The sequence below is a fragment of the Protopterus annectens genome, chromosome 2.part0 (assembly GCF_019279795.1).
Source record: "Protopterus annectens isolate FY-2018-M chromosome 2.part0, PAN1.0, whole genome shotgun sequence".
NCBI classification, from domain to species: domain Eukaryota; kingdom Metazoa; phylum Chordata; order Ceratodontiformes; family Protopteridae; genus Protopterus; species Protopterus annectens.
Window position 1 is genome coordinate 544,692,327 of NC_056728.1, and position 27,132 is coordinate 544,719,458.

Below are 27,132 nucleotides of genomic sequence, written 5' to 3' on the forward strand. Positions count from 1 at the left end.
ATGCTGTGGATAAATAGACAGTGATGGCAGACTACTAACAACATATATATATGCAAAGGCATAACACCTTGGCCAGGATTGGCCTAAGTTTGCAGATGTCCCAAAACAACAAGCCATTTCGTCTCCCTTGCTTGCAGATGTTCATACTTATAGAGTGCAGTTCCCCAGCTTGGCATGTTAATTACTCATAATTGTAAATGTATAGCTTGGTTGTGCCCAGCACATACAAATAAGCTATATGTACACACTGTCAGTAACATTGTATGCAGTACTGCAACTACACTGACTCCATTCTAATAGCCATAGAGAGCTGCATATCCTTTCCATGATATCATCATCTTCCGTACATCTGATTACTCTGTGTAAATGTTTTTGGACATGTGGGAATCAGTAATGATGTAATGCATGGATTCTTTGGATATGAATTATGACTAACATTGCCATGTATATCAGACAGGGTCATAAAAGGCAAATAGTCCATCAAGATACATAGCTCTATAGCTAAAATGTCTTTCTCTGAGGAATTCAATATGCTCCCTAGTTTTCTGTTGTGGAGGGGGCACATGGGTTTTCTATTGTGTCCAATTACACTACATGTAAAACATGCCCCTGATGTTTGATGTAGAATACACTTTCTTGATGCTTAGATTTCAAGATCCGCCATCCAGTATGTACACTTCAATCCCTCCCCAATCTCAGATTTCAATCATCCCCAAGTGGACATGCTATTTCCTTTATGTATGATGGCTGGAGAGACTGCTGTGCTATAATCCTTCAAGTTTTCAGCTGGCAATCCACAGCTGACAGTGTTCTACAGACTGCTGCATTGTAGTCGTACTGAGCATGCTCAGTATGCCATATGTTTTCTGAGCTGCATTGACCTTACTGAATCTCATGAGCACAATTCTGTTGATAAATTATGGCTTGACAACACTGCCTCACTGGTGGGATTGATTGCATGTGTTGTGTACACTGTGGACCACATCTGTGCATTTCCCTGCTTGTGTTCCTGGATTTCAATGCTTTAGTAAAGAGCCAACATGTTCTTCAGTGAGTCACCAGGGAAGTTGAGAAGTCATTGTCCAGTCTAATGTGATCATCATTAAAGAAAATCTTTTTCTATGTGCCAGCAGTTTACTTAATAATCTGTGTATCATGCTATGACATAATTCATCTGTTATTGTCATTAGTTTCTGTGGGGGCTGTACTGACCTGAGAGGGAAAAAAGAGATGCATTATTTCTGATGGATAAGGTATATTATTCTGTTTTATTTTGTTTGTTTGTTTCTTTCTTTTTTTTTCGATGTCAGGTCTTTTCAGAAGAGACTGTATCTACAGTTTATTCTTTTTTTTCTGCTGCCATCCACATCTGGTAAACTAGTTTCCATGTCTTACTTTTTTTTTTCTGATGTTATAAAAACAATCTACATTATTTGATGAAACTAATTGTTTTTTCAGTCAGAAAGAGATTAACATTGTATGACAATTCTAGAAAAGCAAAAGGAATGTGAATATATCAAGATAATTCTTGTTTTTACCAGAGCTTTATGAGAGTAATTCAGTGGAAAGTACTTTAAAGGTCTGTGTTTCCTGTACATCATACCGACAAAATAATTGTGAGTCAACCAACACGGCCCAGGCAGGTTAAACTTGTGCTGAACACCAAGAATGTATAAAAAACTGTTTTATTGAAGAAGGTTAGCGCTTTCGCAGGTTTACCGCTTCATCAGACCAAATACAAAAGTTTGTTAAAACACAGAGATATTTAAAACATAGCACAACCAATCAACTGAAACTAATTAAAAAAGACCAATCAAACAAAAGTGATGTAACCCATATCACTGCCTACTCAGTAGGGCTGATTTAAGGGAGACACCACTATTAAGTCCTGAGTGTTTATATGCATGCAAAAAAATAATCCATTTTAGTTCCCACATCTCAACAACATTATTAAAATCACCTCTTCTAATATGGAAATGCAAAAGTTGTAAAATTCTGAATTTAAAAGAATTATGTCCTGGAAACAATAAGGCATGATTAGCTAAAGCATTTGATGTTACAAGGCTACGTATGTTGCCTAGGTGCTCAAGTACCCCCTCTCTAAGTTGTTGTGTGGTTTTTGCCCACATAGAAACTATCACAAGAGCAGCAGGTAGACAGATATATCAACTCACTGCTCCTGCATGTTGCCATAAATCTGGGTGTAAAAATGTGCCCTGTAATGGGATGTGTGAAACAAAGTTCAGTGGATATGGAAGAGCATGTCTTGCAACTGTGGCAAGGAAGAGTACCAACTTTCTGTGTAGGTATATGGGGTGGAAGCCTAGGTCCATAACATAAAAGTCTTTTGATAGACATATTATTCCTATAGGTGAAGGAGGGGTACTCACCCACTATTTCTCTCACCTTATGATCAGCTAAAAGGACAGGCCAATTATTTCTTATAATATTGCAGTAATGCTGTATATCACTAGAATATCTTAGAAATACCCTAGGGTGTTGAGCCTCTCCGGACATTTGATTACTGTTCACAGTCCTTCTACTAGAGGAAATATACGGCGTCTTTTCGTTGTTGCAGAGTGGTATACCTAGAATTAGCTATGTGCATCTGGGAGTAACCTCTCTCAGAAAAGCCATTGCTCAATCTATGTACAGTTTCCTCCAACATAAGGTCATTAGTACTTAGCCTAGAAGCCCTTAAGCATTGACCATTAAGTATGTTAGAAAAAATATGTGGGGTATACATGCTGGAATGATGCAGATGCCCATTCCTCCAACTAGGTGTCCTGTATAGTTGTGTCCCTAAAGTACCATCAGAATTCTTAGAAATGGTGACATCCAAAAAATCAATAGAAATAGAAAAACAATTAACAGTAAACCTGAGGAAATCTGAGGTACTTTCAAGATACCTAACAAAGCCTGAAAGTTGCCCAACATCACCTTCCCATAGGAAAAAAATGTCATCCACAAACCTGGCATAGTATTTTACATGATGGCTAAACATATTATTGCTATGTACATTCTCATTCTCCCACTGTGCCATAACCAAATTAGCATAGCTATTGGCACAGGGGATGCCCATAGCCACACCTAGTAGTTGGAGGTTGTGCTGGTTCTCAAACAAAAACACATTATTACTTAGAATTAAATCTAATAAAGTACAAACAACAGTCACCATGTCATGCGTGAAATGACCGTGGTATGAAAGAAAAAGTCTCACAGTATCCACCCCTGCTTTATTGGGGATAACAGTAAAGAGAGTTTTAACATCCATAGTTACAAACACATCAACCAAAGAAAGGGAAGCATTAGTTACAGAGCTATATAATCTAGATAAAAATGTTCAGTATCCTTCAAAATTGCAGGAGATTCAGCAAGTACTGATTTGAGCTGCATTTCAACAAATTTAGATAAATGTTCAGTTACCCAACCATGTCCCGAAACAATAGGACACAGTGAGGGATTAAGGTTGTCCTTATGGATCTTAGGCAATCCGTGGATAACAGGAACAGAAGGATATTCAATATTCAAAAACTCATATATGTCTTGGTCTATTAAACCACACATGAGAAGGTCTTAAAGGTCATTCTTAACATTATAGGTTCATAGGTTCATAGGTTCATGCTAGGCTATCTGCCCTAGGGCATTTATAAGCCTAGCCAGAGTGTGTTTGGCTTTTGCCACCCATTTTAAATTAATTTTGCTATGCCTTTTTTTGAGGGTAATATACTGTGCCTTTGTCTAACAGTGACACAGAAGTGATAGCCGGGGTAAACCTACGATCTCCCATCCACTCATCAAGATTCCTCTTGAAGAGAGTCAATGTGGGACTCTGCCTAACCTGGACTGGGATTTTATTCCAGAGTGAAGGGAGCCTCTGGGTTATGAATCTGTCCCTCCAGCATGTCCTATTTATTTCAGTGCTGAGGTTCAAGTCTCTCGAGCGCGTAGCTCGATGGGATTTGGATTTTCTGAGGTGCAGCATGTCCATTAATTCCGGGTTGGACATGGCTTTATACGCCAGGCACAGATCGCCTCTGAGCAGGCGGTATGCCACTGAGTAGAGCTGGAGTTTCTTTAACCGGGCAGCATATGGCATCTGTTTGAGCCCTTTGATCCTCTTGGTGAGGTACTTTTGGGGTATTTCCAGTTGCTGCAGGTGTCTGGTAAGGTACATCCCAAAAGGGGCATTGTACTCAATTATGGGCCTGATGAGGGATGAGTAAAGAGGCATGATGACCTCCCTGATCTAGATGTGAATCCCTTCATGATTAGGTGGGCTACATAAAATGTTTTTCTAACCACTTTGGCCACGTGGTTGTCAAATGAGAGATTGCTATCAACTTGGGTCCCCAGGTCCCTAATGACTTCTTCTGTACTTAATGGATTACCACCTATGTGGTAATTTGTGGGCACTTTGTTTTTGCCAAAGGGGATGACTATACACTTTTTGGCATTTAGCTTGAGGCCATGGCTCTGGCACCAGTTGTCTGTTTCTATGAGGCCCTTTTGGAGGATGCTTGTGTCGGCTGGAGAGTTGATTATGGCGCCCAGTTTGCAGTCATCTGCGAACTTAGTCAGCCACAGTCCTTCCGTGTTAGCCTGTACCACTGAGAAATATATACCGAACAAGAGAGGTCCCAGGACTGAGCCTTGTGGGATGCCACTTGTAACTGGTTTGGAGTCTGACATGGCTCCAGCAATTCTAACCATGTGGGTTCTGTCCTTGAGCCAGTTTGCAACCCATCTAGTGACATAGGGGTTTATATTTAAGCTGGTGAGCTTATCTATAATGCCTGAGTGGGGTATTGTATCGAAGGCTTTTGCAAGGTCCAGGTAGGCTGTGTGGACCACCTTCCCCTCGTCAATGGCCTTGGTGACTGTTTCAAAGAAATCAACCAGGTTGAAGAGGCAGTATCTGCCCTTAACAAAGCCAAACTGGGTAGGATCCAGTGTCTGTAGGTCCCCAATATCTTTATTTATGAGGTCCATGATGATCCTTTCCATAGCTTTGCAGACCAAGCTAGTCAGGCTTATGGGGCGATAGTTTCCAGGATCCGTTGAGGCACCACCTTTGTGGAGAGGGACCACTGTTGCTTTACGCCACTCTTTGGGTACATATCCTGTAGTAAGGCTAAGATTGAACAGTAGTTTTATGTTTGGGTTTAGCTCTTCTTGGAGTTCATGTAGGATGCAGCCCGGGACACCATCTGGTCCCATTGATACTGTGTTTTTTGCTTTGGAGAGGGCGGCTCTTATCTGAGCATCTGAGATGTCAGGGGGGGCAGCACTCTGTTGGGATAGATATGTGCCCTTTTGGTGGGGAGGGGGGGGAGAAGTTTGCACTGAACCTGTCAGCTAGGATGTTAGCAATATCTGTGGGCTCAGTGTATTTTTTTGTCATTTTGGACTAATTCTGAGCATATCTGGGAATTCCCACCCAGGTTCCTAACATAACTAAAGAAAGCCTTGTGATTATCCTTAGTGTACTGTGCAATTTTTCTCTCGAAGCTGGCCTTAGACAATTTTATGAGTGCCCGTAGTTTTTTGCTAATACTGATCAGAGATGCCTTCCCTTTTTGGGATTTTGCTCTATCATGTAGTAGCTTCCTCCTTCTATTGTATAGTTTGTTTATGGCTGGGGTCTACCAGACAGGACGCCTGCCTTTGGAGGATTGGGTCTTGGTTTTATTTGGGATTGCATGATCCATGCATTCCTGAAGGTGTTCATAGAATGCGTTTATAAAGGATTCTGCGGTCTGGGCCGTATTTTTCACAGGCCCGGGGGCTTTGAAGGATTTCACCTCGGTTTTGAGGCGTGTGAAATTTGCTTTAGAGAAGTTTTTCACTGTGGTTTTCTGGGCAGGGGGTGGGGTCGGGATGTGAATATCCAGTGAGATTAGTTTATGGTCTGATCTTACCAGTGAGGGATACACTTCTGGTCTGGAGCATAGTGTCCCCATGTTGGTGATGATCAGGTCCAGTATGTATTCCCCTCTTGTGGGAGTGGTAACAAGTTGTTCCATAGCATTTGAGTGTATAAATTCTAGGAACCTCTGGGCTAGGGTGTTGGAGCTAGAGTAATGCTCCCAATCTATGTTTGGGTAGTTGAAGTCGCCCAATATAATGGTGTTTGGAGAGACCTTCATATTTTCCAGTATTCTCAGGAAGGCCGAGTGGGGTTCCTGTGTTTTGGAGGGTGGTCTGTAGCAGGCTATAAACTGGAAGGCAGTTTTACCCACAGTTAGTTGCACATGGATAGTCTCTAATGCTTTGTGCTGTGTCACCAACCTGGAGGTGTGGGTATCTTTGACGAATATTGATACTCCCCCTCCTTTTGTGGTTCAGTCCAAGTTTTGGGGCCGAAAAGCATGATATGAGGTATAACCTGGTAGTGCTGGGGTGCTCTCGGGAGCCTTGAACCAGGTTTCTGTTACTGCACAGATATCGATGTTCTCCATGCTAAGGACAGTTTCGAGTGTGTGCATCTTGAGGTTTAGACTTCTGGTGTTGAGTAGCATTATTCTTAGTTTCTTATCCCTTGTGATACCTATGGAGGTGGGTTTGTCTTTTGAGCCTTGCCTAAAAAAGGCACTATGGGGGTAGCAAGAGCCTTTGCCAATATCCTAAAGCCCAGGTGTGACAGGTGCAAGCTGTCCCTAGCGAAGCATCGTGGCTTGTCGAGCATATCATCCCAGGCTGACAGGCATTGGATCCCCTTTGAATGACACCAACACTTAAGCCAATTGTTGAAATTGATCATCTTGTCTTCATATTGTGGCATCATTCTTGGTGAGGGCAAGATGCTACTCAAGGTTAGGGTCATACTGGCCTGGGCTAAATGCTCAGAGACCTCCTCTATGTCTCTTTTCATGTAGTCCAGGGAGGTACATCTCAGGTCATTCACACCAGCATGGACAATGACTGAGTCATATTTGTACTTGTCTTGGAGTGACCTGAGTGCTTGTGTTATGGGATGTCAGTGTGCCTGACGATAGAGTCACCTATTACAAGTGTATCAGGTGTGTTGTTTAGCCTTAAGGGCTGTGACTGTTCGGCACACTGGCTTTGTGAGCTATGTGTTGCACGTGTTTTGTTTTGGGGTAGCGGTTGCTTGGGTGTCTGCTTTGGAGGTCTCTGCTGCTTAGGCAGATTTTTATTTAGAGCCTCCGAGTATGTATTTGTCCGCCTCTCTCTCAGAAATCTTACTGTAAGTAGAACAGTCATCTAACAAAGCTGACATGCCTGTTTCTGTCATCATCTTTCCCTGCTTTCTCTTCCATAGTTTACTCTGCTTGATATGATAGACACTGTATGAGTGAAAGCAGTATTACAATGATCAAGGAATGATGAAAGTTGAGTCACTCACTGGCTCAAGCATTGGCAACTAGATTGTGTGTTATCATGCTAACCATAGAATGCAATTAGTTTAAACAAGTTAGTTTGAACTACAGGGATGTAAATCACACATAGAAAAGCATGATGCACTTGAAACAGTGTTACACCCTGTTAATAGTGAAATGACCACAGAACCATAGGTGCTGTCAGTGCAGTTCCAGTGCTGATATTACCTTCTGCAGGTAATGGTCTTAGATGTTATTTAAATACATTATTATAATTGAAAGAAATGATTAGTACATTTGTTCAAACATTATGAAGATGTAGTTTCTTGGATGCATTTAGCTATGTTGGTGTCTGCAATGACAGATGAACCAACAGAAGTACTCATGCAGTTTCCATTGAAAGAAACTGCACCAAATAACAAGTCTTAAAAATCTTTTCCAGGGACAACAACGGCCCCTAAATCTTCTATTTAGTGAACTCAGCCCCTACAACCCTGTTGTTAATACGCTCATCTGGGTCTATATTAGATCAGCAAATGCTTAAAAAAGCGAATGCTGATTGATCGAACTTATGTAAGCGAAAGCTTACAATCTCAAACAGTCAGATCATCAATTTTTTTCCTAGGGAAAAAAATCGCTGATCTAAAACAAATACATACAACACAAGCACACCAAACAAACAGAAATCCACACACATACACCTAAAATCTGACACCCAACCCTACACTAAACTATGTACACACCACTAACTATCCACTTACCTTAACCCAAACCCTAACCCGAAGGTCTGTCACTATCGCACACTCACCTCACCCACTTCCTAACCCTAACTCACCTAAACCCACCCTAACCCTCATGTCCACACAATTGCACACATACCTAACCCACGCCCTAACCCTAACTCACCGAACCCACCCTAACACTCACATCCACACAATCGCACACTTACCTGAATCCGACCTGTAACCTTCCACCACAGCACTGAAAATACCGAAGCAACAGAAATGGACAACCAAATTCTTTCCCTAGGAAAAAAATTGGGTTTCTGCTGCTTCGCTATTTTGAACATTCGTTTAAGTAAGTTTGATCAATCGACGTTCACTTGTTTAAGTGTTCGCTGATCTAATATAGGCACGCTCATCTATAAGGTCAATGTGCCTGTGGCTGAGGAAAAATTTTCCTTTGCTGTAATCTCTCAAATTATTTGACCTGTGACCCAAAAATTACAATTCACATGCATGTTTGGACTAATTAACCAATGTCTGGTATAGTTTTGTTTTAAATAGTGAAATAAATTGGAATGAAACTAAAGGCATGTTTATATCTGTCCTGAAATCTCTAAGGCATTTTACAGATAGTTTAAAATATTCCTGCATGTTTGACTTGGGCCAGCAGAGACAGTTCTCTCAGATATGTTGAGGTATTTTTCCTGATTGGAAATAGACTGAAATAGTATTTTAAATTACAATTATTACTACATACATGGCAGCAGAAGTTGTTTCACATTAGCTATATAAACAATGACAAAGCAAGAAAAGAAAGCAAAAGGTTAACACTTTTAATTTTACAATAAACAATGAGTAATATAACATATCAGGTTATATATGTCTCAGCTACTTGAGCTGATGTCCGATTGATGTCTGATTCCTTATTGTTAAAATGTGTACTAAATGTATTTTCTCTGTTTGACAAATGAAACTTGGGTCTCCATTTTTCATTCATCTTCTTCTCAATCCTGAAACATTTCTTGACAGTCACTAAGGATCAGTGGTGGCTCGTGCTATTGGACTGGAGGATTGCAGCTCCCCCCCAGCTGTACAAAACCAGGAAAAACCAAAACAAAAAAATTAACAAATCCTGGAACTCCATGCATGCGTGCTCGGAACTCAAATCCAGACTGCTGTTTAACCAGTCCAGATTAGGAAAGAAGGCAACAGTCTACAGATGCCCCAGATGTCTATGCAGTTACAACTGCATAGACTGGAAGGGGAATGGACTGCAAGGACTGCAGTCTGCACATGCTTAGAATGGAACTGGAGGCTGGATTCAGTGCACGCATGCAAACGGAAACAAAAGCTGCTGCAATGGATTCTTTCTGGCTTTTGCAGTTAGGAATGAGACTTTTGCATTCCCTGAGGCAATTGGAAACAGGAGCTGCTGCATTTGAATGGAGAGAGCTGATTTTGCATGGGGAACAGAACTTTGCTTTTATGCAGGTACTGTTTTGCTGTTATGGGACTTTTGGACTCTGCTCTCAGGCTTTTGGTGTGTGTGCATGTGTTTGTGTGTGTGTGTGTGTGTGTGTGTGTGTGTGTGTGTGTGTGTGTGTGTGTGTGTGTGTGTGTGTGTGTGTGTGTGTGCGTGTGTGTGTGTGTGTGTGTGCGTGTGTGTGTGTGTTTGTGTATGTGTGTGTAAAATTCCTCAGTTAACTATAACTGATGGCTAGAGAGTAAAGTGCAGGTAGCAAGATTCTGAATTCCCTACTCACCACCACTTGTAAAAAGTGGTCAGATTTTTGCCTCATTTATTTGTTCTGTTCTGTTCCTCATAAAAATCTGTGGTTTTCTGGATTTTGAATTCACTAAATAATGACAGAGATTTGAATGTCAAACTTCATATTCTTCAGAAAGTACATAGTAACACAAAATATTTTATTCTAACAATATTCTAAACTTATAAGATCAATATTTGAAATGTGTCCCTATTTTTGGGGCTGTATTCCTCCATTATTGGCTTTTTCCAGTTTTTTTGTGGTAAGAGGTTGAGAGCTATGGTGAGAGCTGAATTCACTGAATATGTTTGGGGGCTGTATTCCACCATTATTGGCTTTGTCCAGGTGTTTTATGCTAAGAGGTTGAGAGCTATGGTGAGAACTGAATTCACTAAATGATAGCCATTTCAGTTTCAGTATTCCTGCCTTTCAAGAAACAGCTGATTTGGCATACTATGTTGCTCTGACTATAGTGCACAGGGTCATAGGGCCAAGACTTGGCAGTAAAATGCATGGTGGTAGCACATCATTTTATTCTAGAAACTTTCCAAGATTATACGAGCAATGTTTAAAATGTTTCCCTAGTTTTGGGGCTATTGCCCCTTCCCCAATAAATTTTGTCTTTTTCCAGATTTCTTGTACTCATGTGCTGCAAAGTTAAGAGATACAGTTGAGTATCGAGTGGATTTTACAAGGAACTAAGAGCTACAGGGGAAGAGACTTTTAGTGCTGAGTTTGCTTGCATTGTTAATAGCACAGCAGGTTGTGTACTTGGTTTTGATGCAGTAGGCTGTGGATTCTACTCCCACAGTATGTAGATGAATTGCTGATACTGTACTGTGTTGTATGTTTAAAGGGGGTGGATGCTGCAGTCCTGAGAATGTCCTCGTGAGCAGAGATACATAGTAACTATGAACATGTTATCAGTTTGCCATCCATTCCCTATTGCAATATTTTTACTTAGCATTTTTAATGTAACATAAACAATGTATTCCTCAAGGGCAACAGGCACTTTATTTGTAGATGAAACAATGAAATATAAAGTTGTTTGCTAGCAGCAACCTCTTCATTAGTAACAAATCTCTTTAATGTGAAATTATTTTGATGACTTTTACTTCTGCAGAAATTGTGCATATTTGCAGATACTGGTTTATTGTAGTAGGCTGAGTAGACTTTTATGATGGAAATGTTCTGAATTTGGCAGTTTTGTCATTATTGGTACATGCATTTTGTTTCATTGTTTACTGGAAAAAATGTTCCAAACAATACATTTGAAATGGCCTCTAACAACTGTACTGTATTATACAAGGAATATAATTTAATACGATCAGGAAGGTGTATCAATGAACACATGTATGTTTCTTGTGCAAGAAGCCTATGATTTGAAAACAGCCCAAAGTAAATCTTTATCTGCCACTGGCCAGATATATTTTCCTTGAATGTTGGTTTCAATGCTGTTTCAATGAATGTGAGTTTAAAGGGAAGAGAAGTTTTAATGCTAAGTCTATTTTCATTGTGAGAGTGTATTGCTTTGTTTAGCAGATGGCTATTAGTGTTTGTGCTGTAAAATCTAAAATAAAACTTTTAAATGAAATCCAAATCATTATAGAAGTAAAGCAGTATGCACATTAGAGTCTTTATGGTAAATGGGGTGAAATAGTCAAGTAATTGGACATTGGAATGGCTGCAGGGGGGAGGCCCCATTCAACCATGATTTTGTGAGGGGGGAAGGGCAGCAAACTCAAAACAGCCCTGGCTGTTCACAGAAGGAATAGATTTTTGCTTCTTATTTTTTGTTTGTTCCTCATAAATTTTTTGGTTTTCTGCCAAATCATTTAGGAATGAAGTCACTAAATAATGACAGACATTGAGTTTCAGATTTCATACTCTTCATAAAAATGCATGCTAAAGCAAGACCTGCTATTCTATCAACTGTCTAAGTTTATACAAGAGCAATTTTAGTACTGTCTGTATGTTTCCCCAATATAGTTGTTCTTGTCCAGATTTCATTCATTAAGATTTTGAGAGGTACACGCAAATAAATAACTTTATAGAACTAGGTATATCCAAAACTCTCAACTGTCCCCGACTTTGGCTGAAAATGTTGCTCTCCCCCTAATAATCCCTCCACAAAATATCAATTTTGGAAGAAAATGTGGAGGGTTTACAATTAATAAATAATTGTAATGATCAGAGTTATAGATTACTTTTATTTCAGAAATGCATGTAGATTCTCTTATTTTGTCAGCTGCTCAACTTAACAGTATTAATATTTAAAAAAGTGTCCCTTCTTTGACATGTTCCCAGCTGTATTGCGTGGCTATTTTATATTTTTGCATCATGATTTTGGTCCATTTTTCATAAAATTGTGGTTTTCTGGCAAAGTAGTGGCAAATCATTAAAGACTGAAGTTAGAAAAATAATGACAGACATTTGATTTTCAGATTTCATACCCTTCATAAAATTCATACTAATGCAAGATCTACTATTCTGTTATCTTTTTAAGTTTATAAGAGCAGTGTTTAAAAATTGTCCTTATTTTTGGGCCTTTGTCCCACTTCTATTTATGGCTTTGTCCAGATTTCTTGCTCTGAGGTTGAGAGGTATGACAAATGTGTCAGGTCCCTCACTGTCTGCCAGAGACAGTTCAAATTGTGGCACACTTGTTGCACCCCACTCCCCCAAGTAGTGACTCTGGATGTGTCCAAGCAAAGCAAGGAGCAGTTATGCAATGTAAGTGTGCAGAGCATCCCCCATCCAAGGTAGACACAAGTACTACAGTGGCTTTTCATCTGTCCTTGATTTTGCAGAATGTTCTGGTTTTCTGTCATATTTTTATACTGTTGATTTATGCTTCTTATTATTCAGAAAATGCATGTTGTTGCAGTGCCTGTTGCTCTGTGTTTAAGTAGCAAGGCTTTAATGGCCATCAGGTAAGCTTGTCTGAGATTATAAGATGCAAGTAAGCTTTAATCAGCATACTGTTAAAGAATTACCAACATTGAAATCCTTTTTGTTGTTACCATGCAGAGAATATTACATAATTAGATAACGTATAAGCCTTAGGTATTGAAAAGCATATGATATTATTTGTAATAAAGGACAGGATTACAGTATTTTCAGAAGCTCGTTAAATTTGTTGGAGACTTGCAGTCATCTTTTCAGGCTTTACCTGTAAACCAAACAGAATGCCAATCTATCGTGTGGTCCATAACCTGTGCAGTAATCCTTTAAGCAATTTATCTTGAGCTTGTTTCTTATTCTGCTGTTTATTTTTTACATTGATCATGTTTTCTCCATGAAACAAGTAGATAATTGTTGTCAGGCAGCAGGTCTTTTTTTGATAAGAAACATTTTTACAAGTGGGGAGTATCACAGACAGTGCCACTTTAAGCATGTTACTTGGTACTTTTATAAAGCTAAATATAAATTATAATTAGAACTGCATTCCAATGAGAAGTGGTTTGAGTTAAGTGCTGCTTGTTTTTTATACTTGATTTTGACTGGCATTCCAGTAATGTATTTAAAAACTAAGTTATTTTTTCATGCCTCACAACCTGTTTGTTTTGTTCTAGATATTAAGTAAGCTGTCATGTAGCCAATGCATTGAAATATTTCTTTTCTTCTACACTTCATTTTGTCTTGCTTGGACTCTCATACTGACAGTTTGGCACCCAAGACAGTGTATTTAATTAAAGTTCCAGTTTTTGTCGTTTTGAGCATAGCTCCACCCCTTTCTAGTTGGCCACATCCCTCCCCATTGGCCCCACCCATTCAACTGTCTCCTGCAGCCCCACTTTGATTTGAAGTCACCAGCTGCTACTGCTAAGGATAGGTGCCATTCATAAATATCTACATAATGATTTATGAGATACATCCAGAAAAAGAAACAACAGATCTCCATACCTCATTAAATACACGCTCAACACTTGGTAAATTAAGTTAACCACTGTGCAGAGTCAAAACTGATGCTATCAAGCTGGTTGTCCTCTGTTACTTGATATTTTACTGAAACATTTCCATTCATCAATACAAAATGGATGCAAAACACTGTCACAAAATTCATGCCTTAAGAATTACATTCCCACAATCTTGTCCTGTAACTGTGACTTAAAACCACAAATTAATGCTAAAACTAGTGAAATAATTCATTGATCCATTCCATTAGTATTAACATTAAATTCTTATTTAGACAGCACAGTGGTGCAGTGGTAGCATTGTCGCCTCATAGTAAGAGGTTCTTCAGTTTGATTCTGGCCTTCTGTGCAGAGTCTGCATGCCCTCCCTGCATTCATGTGGGTTTGCTCCGGTTTCCTCCCACATTACAAAGACATGTGTCTGGAGCATTTCTCCCTGGGCCTCCACTGAAAATTGGCTTTGTTCCAAGTCTGACTTTCCTGTTTAATAAATGTTAAATAAATAAATTATGAGCTACCATTGGTAATATGATGCTGTAAATAAAAGTTTTTAATTGCAGAGATGCCTACTGTGATTGCTGGAGCGAGCCCACCTGCTGGCTGTTAAGAGAGTAAATGAGAAGCCTAGTCCTAATTCAAATCCCACTTTTAAGTAAGTTTGTTCATGAGAAACAACGATTGTCATGAAAGCATTACAATGATTTGCAGCAACAATTGTTACTGAGACAAATTGATTATACACTATTTGATTAGACTTTGTACTTCTGCTTTGTTTAGTTCCTTCCTTATCCATGTGATTTTCCTTGTATTCTTCATCTCTCACTTTTAATTGTCTTTATTTCATTAGTCACCTACACATCTATGTTTCACTGCTAGAATATTAGCAGTCATGTTTAGTTATGTTACAAGAGCTTTCTACATAATGTGTCTTAGCTTAAATATCTGGAATGAGTAAGTCTTCCTCATTGCATTTTTTTTTATTTCCATGGAACGTTCCTATCTTAACTTGCACAGTGCTTATTTCATTCTCATTTGGATACACCAAAGTAATGACACATAGATTTATGTTTGGTTTACGGTTCATAGATTAAATATTTATAACTATAAGCGTTGTCAAAGAGTCTAAGGGTGGCATATATTATTAAGATATATACTGAAAGTGCTAAAAACAAAAAGAGATAAAAGAAGGGAGTCTACATATTTGGAGGGGAGAAAGAAAAATGGTAGCTTGTGCAGAGGTTAAGGGTGTGATCTATAGCTCTTGTCATACTGGGTTTGATTCCCTCAACCTCTTGTTTGCCTATTGTGTGACTGAACAAGACACTTAATCAGAAATTGCTTCTGGGTTGCCCCTGAAAAGAGATTGTGTGTCCAGTGGGCCTACCTGGGTAACAAATAAGATTAGTAGAATGTTGGGGGGGTGGCATAATGGTTAAGGCGCTTACCTTGCAGACACAAGATACAGGGTTTGATCCTCCCCTTTGAAAGGAAAATTGGCTATGTTTAAAACTGCCCACAAGGGCAGCTATCTTAGTACTTAACCTATGAACCTATGATATTCTTATAAGGATAGTTATTATTGTGTTCTCCCTTTAATTATTGGTTAATTCAAAATATATAAAAATGTGCGCAATAATTACATAATGACGCATTCATCAACATTATAGGTATGTACATAAGTACTAGGCTAGCTGCCTTTGCAGCACATGTTAATCCTAGCCAATTTTTCCTCAAATGCGAGAATCAAACCATGTATCAAGTAACTCAATAGTTGATGAATACTTCATATACATTCTCAGATAATATACAGTCTGGCCAATTATCTTTAGTGAAGAAGTTAATACCTTTTTTAGCCTCTGATTCACTTTTGAGTTATCATCAACTTGTACCAAATGACAGTACTGCTCAGGATACCAGCAGTTTATGGAAAGTATAATGACCTGTGAATAATACAAAACATAAATTAGTCACCCTGCACTGCTGAGTTATCATTTTCATGTGTCCATTTTTTTAGTTGGGACAGATATTACAATAATGAGTGGAAAGGTAACATCAGCATGATGTAGAAAACCTGATCAATTCTTAACTAATCCTAAAATCAGGCTGGGTTGTTTACAAATATGTGCAGTTGCATAAATGCAGTATGTGCATTCTGTTTAGTACTCCACCTATTACTGCAGTGACTGACAGATATGCATCAGTGTCCTGACATTGGTATACAAATGAATGTCGCTGCCTTTGAAGGGTTCACAGATGGGCAAAGTACATAGTGTTGTACTATTTGCACTGGTGCTACATACTGAATTGCAGTTTGTCACAGAACAGCTATTTAGTAAGGTATAGCATATATCACTTGCATGACAGGGAATACACACTTAGTAATATATCTTATATCTCATGCATAGGAAGGAACAGCTTCTTAGTGAAGTTTAATGTACCTCTTGTATGGCAGGGAGCACATACTTAATAAGGGTAGCACTTGTGCACCAGTGGCAGTGATTACATTTTTGTGCAGCAAATTAGTTCTACATAGTATGGCAGGGAACAGCCACATAGGACAGTGCAATATACTTTATGATGTAGTAAGCTGCATTAAACCTTACTAAGTAGCTGTCCACTTCTGTGCTGTGCCCTTCTATCATGCCACACATTATTTCATAAACATCTTTATGCCTTTTGTTTTATTCTGTTGTATTTGTTTGGCAACTGGATCAACTTTCTGCATACTCTATCATCTCCCACTATGCTCCTCCAAGGAACCTCTGAAGCTCTTCCCTTGACCTCTTAAAAATCTATAAGCACAAATCAAAATCTGGATGTAACTTATACAGTTACCATCCCTTTATTTAATGGAATAAACTTCCCATCGAAATTCAAACAAACATGCATCCCAAATGATTTAAACAAATTCTAAAAGAATACTTTAACAAGAAATGGATCTGCCAATGCTCTAACCCTCCCTGAAAATTTCTACTCCCACCTTTCTAATCAAGGCATTTCCTCTTCACTTTACTTGTACTATATCCTGTTTAGAAAAATTGTAAAAAAAAAATTTCTCCTATGTTAACTTTTTTATACTTACTACTTCTTGTATAATATTGCTGTGGCTGTAATGTTGCTGCTTATGCTAATGTCAATTGCATAATGTTTGTTCATTGATTATTTACTACATGTTTAATTGATTACTATATGTATTTACTGGAGCTTTTCTCCATGACCCTCTGCTGAAAAAGGGCTCAATCAGACATTCTTGATCAACAAATGTAAAATAAATAAATAAATAAAATAAGTGTCCCTTTCCAGGGGTGACTAAGGATTATTCCTTGGATAAGTGACTTCCTGAGGGAATCAAATCATGGCATAACATGTTATTTATGAAGGCAGAGCTAGGACCATTACTATAGTATGGCAATAAAGGAATTTAGTACACTGACAGCTCTCACTGGCTGGAACTTTGGGTCATCACTGTGCATGTGAGGATGAGGACAAAAGTGGTGGTAGTAGCAGGCTTTTCTGCATAAGACAGGACTTTTTGACCAGTAGAAAATTTTCTATAGGAAAAAAGGGTGAACACTTTTCTGCACTGATGCAACTGCACAGCTGTGTTGGCTGAGCAACATGTAAGCAGGGAATGGGGACTGATGAATCACAAGCAGTAATACATATCTGCACATAAGCAGTTCTAGTCCTGTAAGTTATCCTATTATAACCAGCTTGTACACAGTTTATGTATTGTTGGTGAATTTTGTATGATAACAAAGAAATTGTTTAATATGAAGTAAGACTACATACAAGGTTTTCCCCACTGTCTGTCAATCATTATGAATGATGCACAGCTTTGGTATGCATGTCTACTGTGTGCTATACCCACTCTATGGACATTGTGTTAATCAATCCCATCCATGGACACTAACTCAGTTTCCTTTCTAGGAACAAGATCTGTATATGGTCTATGGTACCAATTATATCTTGCCTATACAGGGAAAGGCAGTGACAGAGGAGGTTGTCTTTATTGTAAATGATATAGGCATTTAGCTGTGTAGTTTGCAATTTGTAAGCCGGCTACTTGGAATCATAACTAGTCATTTGAATAATCAAGAAGGAAATTCAGAGAAATTAGTCCTGGATTATGGAGGGTAGCTCCACAGTTCAGAAGAGGTGCTGTACGTCTAGAGAACAGATCATGCTAAGAGCCAGGATATTTTGAAAATAGCATTCTAGTAAACTTGTTTATAATATTTATTTATCTAACATTTGTTGACCATGAAAGTTTGACTAGGACAGAGAATATTTTCAGTGGAGGTCCAGGAAGAAATGCTGCAGATGCATGTCTTTGGAAAGTGGGAGGAAAATGGAATACCCAAAGGAAAACCAAAATGGAGTACCCAAAGGAAAACCAAAATGGAGTACCCAAAGGAAAACCATATGAATGCAGGGAAGACATGCAGACTCCACACAGAAGAAACCCGAGCTGAGACTCAAACTGGAGAACCTCTTGATGTGAGGTGACAACATTTACTCCTGCAACACTGTGCCACCCAAGCAAGGGTCTGTGGTAGCAAAGATATCTTGTCTATACAGGGAAAAGCATAGGAGGTTGTCTTTATTGCAAATTATATAGGCATTTAGGTGTGTATTTTTAAAGGGTAACATCTAATTTGTGTGAGATGATAGGTAAGGTACAATTTATGAAACAAGTGGCAATAGATAATAGCAAAATATTAATGCCCAGGTGGGCAAGGGTTGTTGAAGTTCACATGAAAGGAATGGATATAAAATGTAGACAGTTTCGGTAAGAGTTTAGATAAAAATACTGGGTAGGTAAGGCAAATCAACAGTTAACATTAAATTGATATTTAACACCAAATCATCTGATATATTAGAAAGGTTGTACCTGACTAGAGATATTTAAAGTAAATATACATTCATAAATTAATGGATTCACAGAGCAAGGCTGAAACTGACAGTTGTGGATTATATTAGGAGGTTGTCTGAAAGTAGCAAACCAAGAAGGCATTTTCCTCTTTGGAGAATCACTTAAAGGAAGATCCTGGAAGTATGAAATTAGAGAGTTAAGGCAGTGGTAGCCAGCGGTGTGTATCTTGTGGAACTACTTGCTTACAGAGCTGGACGCTGGGTCTGGGAGTGAGACTTACCACCTGAAAATTTTGTTTTTAAAATAGTTTACATTCTTGACAAAATGCATAAACTTTAAATCTTGGATTAACAGTTACCTAAATTAATGACGGTAAAGAAACTGGTTCAGTTTTGACTGAATAACTACTACAATGTGACAAAAAGGAACAGGACTTATACCTTTATGCACCTTTAAAATGAGAAGCAGATTACCAGTCCTAGCCTAAAAGTTAGGGATTTAAGTAAGCTGTTAATAAAATATATGTTGGATAACTGTGTTCCTATATAACTTTATTAAACTATCATACTGTTTCCAGAGGGTTAAATATTCTGAAAATTGCATTACTTCATTTAGTTCAGAAAACTGAATATTTGTATGTGACAAAGAAAGCATCTTCTTATTCTTTTTCAACTGATTATTTTCAGCAGAATTCAGACAGAGACTATAGGATCATAGGATCAAAGGAAGTTACTAGGCTATTGGCACTGAGGCCCTTATAAGCCTAGCCAAGAGTTTAGCCCATATTTAGATAAGTCAGCACCCAATGCCCCTGTCCAGCAGGATCACATGTGGAATCTGCACCCAGTGCCCCTGTCCAGCAGAATCACATGTGGAATCTAAGGGGTGTATTTTCTGGTTCCCATCCAGTTATCCAGGTTGTGCTTAAAAAGGGGTAATGAGGTACTGTGCTTGACATGGAGAGGGAGTCTATTCCACAGATGGGGGAGTCTCTGGGACACTAATCTGTCCTACCGACAAGTCTTATTGATGTCATAGACCAGGTTGAAGTTGCGCATGAGGGTTACATCAGTGGAGCTTGACTTGCAATTATGCAACAGTCCGGTCAAGGCAGGGTCTGAGATTGCTTTGTATGCCAGACAAAGGTCATCTCTGAGGAGTCTGTATGAAACTGAGTAGAGGGACAGGGCGTTTAGCCTATCTGTGTAGGGTAGATGTTTTAGGCCCTGGATTCTTCGAGTGAGGAATCTCTGTGGTGTCTCCAGCTGCTGCATGTGCTTTGCGAGGTACATGCCGAAAGGGGTGTTATACTCAATAATGAGCCTTATAAGGGAAGAATACAGGGATGTTATGACCTCCTTGTCCCAGGATGAGATACCCTTACTTATGAGGTGGACCATGTAGAAAGCTTTCCGTACAACAGAAGCAACATGGTGGTCAAGAGTCAGGCTGCTATCAACCTGGGTGCCCAAATCCCTCACAACTGATTGTGTGCTTAGGACATTGTTATTAATGTGATAATTTGTGGGACATCACTCTCCCCAAAAGGGATGATGATGCATTTTTTGGTATTCAACTTGAGGCCATGTTTCTGGCACCAGTCATTTCTTTGGGTGAGACCCTCTTGGAGGATGTCCACATCACTAGGGGAATTGATGATGGTGCCCAGCATTCAGTCATCTTGGCCTGCACTTCAGAAAAGTATATCCCAAATAACAGAGGTCCCAAGACCGATCCCTGGGGTGCACCTCTTGTTACAGGTCTACTGCTTGAGGTGGCTTCCCCTATTTTGACTAGATGGGTTCTATCAGTGAGCCAATATGCTACCCATCTGGTAACATATGAATCGATGCTTATTTGTGAGAGTTTATCTATTATGCCTGAGTGGGAAATAGTGGTGAAGACTTTGGCCAGGTCAAGGTAGGGGGTGTGGGCTGTCTTCCTCTCATCCATGGCTTTGGTCACTGTCTCAAAGAAGTCGACCAAATTTAAAAGACATGACCTCCCCTTGATGAAGCCAAACTGTCTGGGATTGCATGCTTGGAGGTTGCCAATGTCCTAGTTAATGAGCTTCATGATAATCCATTCCATGACCTTGTAGATTGGGCTAGTTAGGTTGATGGGTCTGTAATTCCCTGCATTGGTGGATGCTTCATCTCTGTGCAAAGGGATGATAGTGGCTGTCTTCCACTCAGCTGGGACAAAACTGGTACTGAGGCTTTGGTTGGATAGGGTGCCTAATGGTTCTGCAAGTTCCTGCCTGAGGTCATGTAGGATGCAGCTTGGGATGTGATCAGGTCCCATGGAAACTCTTTTTTTTGCTTTTGAGAGAGCAGTGATGACCTGTTCCTAGATATAAGGGTAAGGGGGCAGGTACCAAGGGGGGACAGAGTGGTGAAGTTTTTGCTGAATCTGTCAGCCAGCAAGTTGGCTATATTAATGGCATTTGTGTGTGGTGCCCTTGACCGCCAGTTCTGAGCAGATTTGGGTGCTTCTTTTGAGATTGCGGACATATGTGAGGAAGGCCTTATGATTGTCTCTAGCAGATGTGGCCAATTTAGACTCAAAGTTTGCTTTGGAGGATTTCATTAGTGCTCTTATTTGCTTGTTCAGGAAAAGGAGAGATTGCTTCCAATTGGGCACCTGCTCATTCTTGGTCCTGGACAGCACATTTTTTTCTTTTTGTTATAGAGTTTATTTATTGCAGATGTCTACCAGACAGGTTGACTCTTCCTTGCGGAGGCTGATTTTGTCCTGTCGGGAATTCCTAATGCCACACATGTATATAAATGCTCATATGATACTTTGGTATAGTTTTGAACATTGGTGCCAGTTCCTACAGAGGGGGAGTGGGCTGTGAAGCTGTTTATACCATCCCTCAGGAGGTTGTAATCAGCTTTGTAGAAGTATTTTTTGTTTGACCCTAGCTAGAGGGGGGGGGGGGGTCAAGGGAGATGGTGACTTCGAACGTGACCTCTTTATGGTCAGATCTTACCAGGGAGGATGATGCTGTAGGGATGCTGCAGTGGTAACTCATGTTGGTTAATACCAAGTCCAAAATATTATCTCCTCTTGTGGAGGTATCGACTAGCTATTCCAAGGAGTTTGCATTGACAAAACTGAGGAATCTCTGGGTATTTGTGTTCTGGGATGAATAGTTCTTCCAATCTATGTTTGGGTAGTTAATGTCACAAACAATCAGGGAAAAGGGTTAAAACTTCATAGATTCTAAGAGATGCAGATAGCCAGAGTGGGCATTTTGAGTCAAATTTGAGGGCTGGTAGCTAGCTATGATTTGAATAGGGGTCTTGTCAATGGTTAACTGCACCTGGAGTGTCTCTTGTGTGTCATACTGTTTGATCATTCTGGAGGTGTGTATGTCTTTACTATATATTGAAACTCCACCTCCTTTGGCTTTACTGCCTACAGTTTGGGGTCTGAATGTATGATAGGATGAGTAACCAGGTAAGGCTGGGGTTGTCTTCACAGCTTTCAACCAGGTTTCTGTGACTACACATATGTCAGCATCTTTCGGGGTTAAGAATGCTTGCAATGAGTGCATTTTCATATTTAGACTCCTAGTGTTTAGCAGCATGACCTTTAATTTGCATTTGTAGAAATCTTTACATTGGTAGTTTTGACCTCATCACTTTTCCTAAAAGAAGGCACTATGAGGGAGGCAAGAGCCTTTTCCAGAAGCCTGAAACCCAAGTGAGACAGATGCAAGCCATCTCTGGCAAAGCATCATGGTCTGTCGATTATATCTTCCCAGGCTATCAGGTCCTGGATCCCCCTGGAATGACACCAAAAACTAAGCTAATTGTTAAAGTCAGTCATTTTCTGTTTGTATTAAGCATCGTTCTGGGTGATTGTAGAATGCTGCTTAAGGCTAATACCTGCCTGGGACACATATTCAGCAAGCTGAGTCATGTCTCTCATCATATAGCTTAGTAAGGTCCGTCTCAAGTCATTCATGCCAACATGGACTATGACTATTACTGAGTCATAACACTACCTGCTATTTAAAGACTTGAGTGTGTATGTGATATGATTGATTCTGGCACCTGACAAACAATGAAATGTGACTTTCTCCTTATCCAGTCTGGTGAGGGAAACAGCTGTGTGTCTCACAATGGAGTCTCCTATGACTAATATGTTGGGTTTATGGTTAAACTTTAGTGGCTGTGAGACACAGGTGTGTGGACTATGGATGGTATGCAGTGTGGACAGTTGTAGAGATCGCGTGTGTTTTTGCCTCGGTCTCCTTTGTTTGGGTATGTTTTTGTTGAGAACCTCCGCATATGTGGATGTATGTTGTGTAGGCATGGGTGGTGTTTGAGGTGTAGTGATTGTGTTGACAAGCTTCCCAGTGCCTGATATACTGGCTCATGAGGGAGAGATCATAGACTCTAGGTTACTAATGTAATTGTATCTCTCACAAATTGTGTTCTTAGGTGGTACTAGTAGGTGGTTGCACATGTACATGAGGCAGTTGCTACACTGCCTCAGGGTGCCCATATCAACCAGTCTGGCAGGAGAAACTGTAGGAAACTGTCCATCCATATTTGTCAGAATATGAGGGAGAAAGGCCAGGAAGAGCTAAGGGGTAGGCCTAAAGCCCACATGCTTAAACCAAAACTAAGATGCTTAGAATAACACTTAAAATTTAAACATACTATAGACAAACAGTAAAAAATGCAGTGGAAATGATGCAAATGAACACTTTAGAGAACAGGCAGCAAGTGGCAGAAAAAGCAAGATAAGTTAATAGAGTAGGAGAGAGAAACACAAATACAGTAAAAGCAGCTGAACAAAGTGTTTTTATTTTATTTTTTTGTTTGTTTAGTAAAGTGGGACAGGAGAGAGGAGGAACAGAATACAATTCAGGGTTAAGAAACTAAGGGGGTCAGTCTTCCCAAATGATCTCTCTGTATTAGGCAAAATGAGCTAATTAGATGGGACTGGGAGGATTGTCCCAGAACTAATTTATAGTAGGGGCAGGCAACTGCAGGAGCCACCAAGTTTAAGAACACAACAGCAATTGCGCAGGAGGGTGGGAAAAAACAAATTTCAGATAGACTTAATTCTTTTATTCACAGTAAGTACACAAAATTGCATACAATTTAATGTATCATGTCTGAACTTTATTGTATTTAAAAATACTAGATCATCAAAAAATATCTGTAAACCTCCACAATACTTTTTGTTTTCCATTTAGACACAGCAGGCAAACATACAATAAGGAGTAAATCTACTCATAATCCTAGGTATTTGTTGAAATGAATACCTGCCACCACATTGAAAATCATAATTACCAGATGGAATTCATGATGAATACAAAAGACTGATCCATCAGTTTATTCCACCTGCAATAACGTATCCCACTTTGGCTAAAATACATCTGTTCTGGGTCTTTAACATTAGAGCCAATGCTGGCATTTGATCTAGTTATCAGTTTCTATGGAACTCCAAGGCAACCTCACATCCAAATTTTTTTGATGAAAGCAAGCACTCTGACATTAATGTACCATTATAGATATGGAGGTAGCAACATATTTTGAAAAAAAAAACAGATGTTTTATTTAAAAAATATATCCTCCAAGCAAAGGAGATATTTATATTACACCATAAGATTAGTATTAATCCCATTTGCGTTTCTATTAACTTTACATAATACGCAAATATGTACATATACATACAATGTCCATCCCAATAATTTAATACTGTTAAGCAGTGTAAAGTCTCCAGTTCTGCTTATCTATTTATAAATGAACATGATTTTAGATTTAGATTTAGTTGCATATAATCTGCTGAATGTCTTTCATTAGCTCAACTCAATGTATTACTGAGTAGGCCATATATTCCATAATTGCCAACAAATCATTCACATAGGCTAGAATTTTAAATGACATTTTCCTTATGTAAAAAATAATTTTAGCATCTTGAAAAATAGCATTAATAATCAGATTAACTGCCAAATGAAATAAAGATGAGGGTAGAGATCAACTTTGTCTTACCCCCAATATTTGCTCATTTAAAACTGTATTCTGACCACTCATTATTGCATAATATCTGGTCTAACAAAGTAAAGCCAAAATCAATCTTCTTATATTATGTAGTAACCCTATATATAAGTGAGCTAATATGTAGAGGAGATATGGCCAATCAATTAAATAAAATGCTTTTTGTGCATCTACTAAATGTAATGTCAAATCACTTTTTAATACATTTTTATTATTTCTACAAAAAAAATCCTCTAACATTTCCTCTAACATTTGAATGAGTTAGTCGTGACCTAGCAGGTATAAACCCAAACTGAAAGGGAGACATGATTTCCATAAATTGCTTCAAAATTGATTTATTCAACAATTTTGCAATTATTTTATAATCAGTGTGCTACAGTGAAACCTATAATTTGCTAACTCTCCTGGATTTTTACTGGGTTTGTAAATAAGAATTACTCTAGCCAGTGAAAATATCTTGCTACTAAATTTGGAGAGTTTGTTAGAAAAATAGAGTCTGTGCAAAGAGGCTTGTAGAGAATCAATAAACATTTTATATGACTCAAAAGATAGTGAGTCAGAATTCAGTGCTTTTTATAATCAAAAGATAATATAACTTGTCTAATGTAGTCCATTGGAGGAGCTTCATAAGTCCAGTCTGTTGATCTACACAAATTCTTTCACAGCCTGAATATTTATATTCTGATTCAAATTATATAATGCATGATAATATGTGTATATATATATATATATATATATATATATATATATATATATATATATATATTTCCTTATAAATATTGTCTGGGTCTGCTAAAATGGTCCCAAGAATTCCTAATTTACTTATACATTTGCTTTCTTTCTTTTTTATTTGTAGGAATTCAACTTTAAAAAAATGAATCAAGACTGCCTGCTTATAGATACCTTTGCCATTCCTGCATTTCTTTCTGTAGCTCTTGAAGCAATTGTAATCAGTGGTTGACTTACTATCCTGCAGGTGCACATATTTTACAGGGTTTAGTTTATTCAGCTTGTCTAATATCAGATGTTGCTCCTTAAGGAAATTATTTTCCTGTCTTCTTTCACTTCTTCTTTAAGTGTATCTGGAATTTACAAAATGTATTAAACACATTAAAGGAGACCCTTATAAGAGAAAGTCAGACGTTATTAGTCATTTATTAATGAAAAGGTAGTAATTGCAACATCAATTTCTTTATAACATGAAATGAAAATTCCTTTATCAATATAAAACCTATATCTCGCCTTCTTTCTTGACCAGCTTTTAAACAAGGAAATGGGGGGTGGGGGTGATCTCATAACAATTTGGGCAGAATTTCCATTAATTGGATCCAATGAGTGAAACCTTTGGATACAAAAAAAATAATCTAACATTGAACCCTTGTTAAATTGTGAACTAAATGCAGATCCACAGTATATATATCTCTGTAGGAACTGTTGAGGCTAACATTAAAATCACCTGCAAAAATGATTATTTTTAATCTAACTGGTTTAATCCAAATTCCAAATCCTACATAATACATTGATAATAAATACCACATGACATAATAGATCCTAAAATCAAATCATAATTATCAATTTGACTCCTAGCTAATAAAATTGTTGCATTAATTTCCAAAAATTGAGTATCTGAAATTGCTAATGAATTATTATAAGCTTTCTTCATTTCTTATAATTTCTTATCAAATAATTTAGTGTTTTTACAGGCCCAGTGAATTTTTTGCTTTCTAGATTTATCAGCAGATCAACCAACTTGGTCATTATCAACTGGCATTTTTTTCATTAATGAAAATCAAAGGGAACTGGCAGTTAATATTCAGCATCTCTGTAAATGGAAGAGTTGAAGAACTGCACCTTTCTTCCTGCATCACTGACTAGCCCAAATTCACTTCTTCTACATGACCGGGAGAGTTTAAATATCAGCCATTACTGAATTCTTCCTATCCAGATTCACTTTCATTTAAGAAATGGATTATTTCCCTTGAAATAGATTGGATCTTGCTGGTGCTGTGGGCAACTGGAACAAATTCTGTGCATTAACATCTGGCTCTGCATCTGATCACTGGGTGCATTCTGATAAATCTGTTTTCCTCACTGGTGCTGCTGTTTTCTGTAACATACAGTTAAACATTTCAATCTTATGCAATAATACCCCTCTTGTTTGCCAATATACTGAAACAGCCATTCTCATTGTAAGTGTCCAAGCTATTCTTAAAAATATCTAAACTAGTGCTTGCTTTAATATAATTTGGTAGTCTGTTCCATGTATCAGCTACTCTGTCAGAGAACCAGCAAGTAAATATCTCATTCCTATATAACCCTCTTTATAGGTTGTCTGATAATTCTCTCTACTTTTTAATAATCCCACATATTCTGAGAGATAGTTGTCTCTAAATGACCTATATACCAGGATGTCTACACGAGGCAGTGTACAAGTTCAGATATTTTAGTCTTTCATAACAATTTAAAATTTCATGTCCACTGA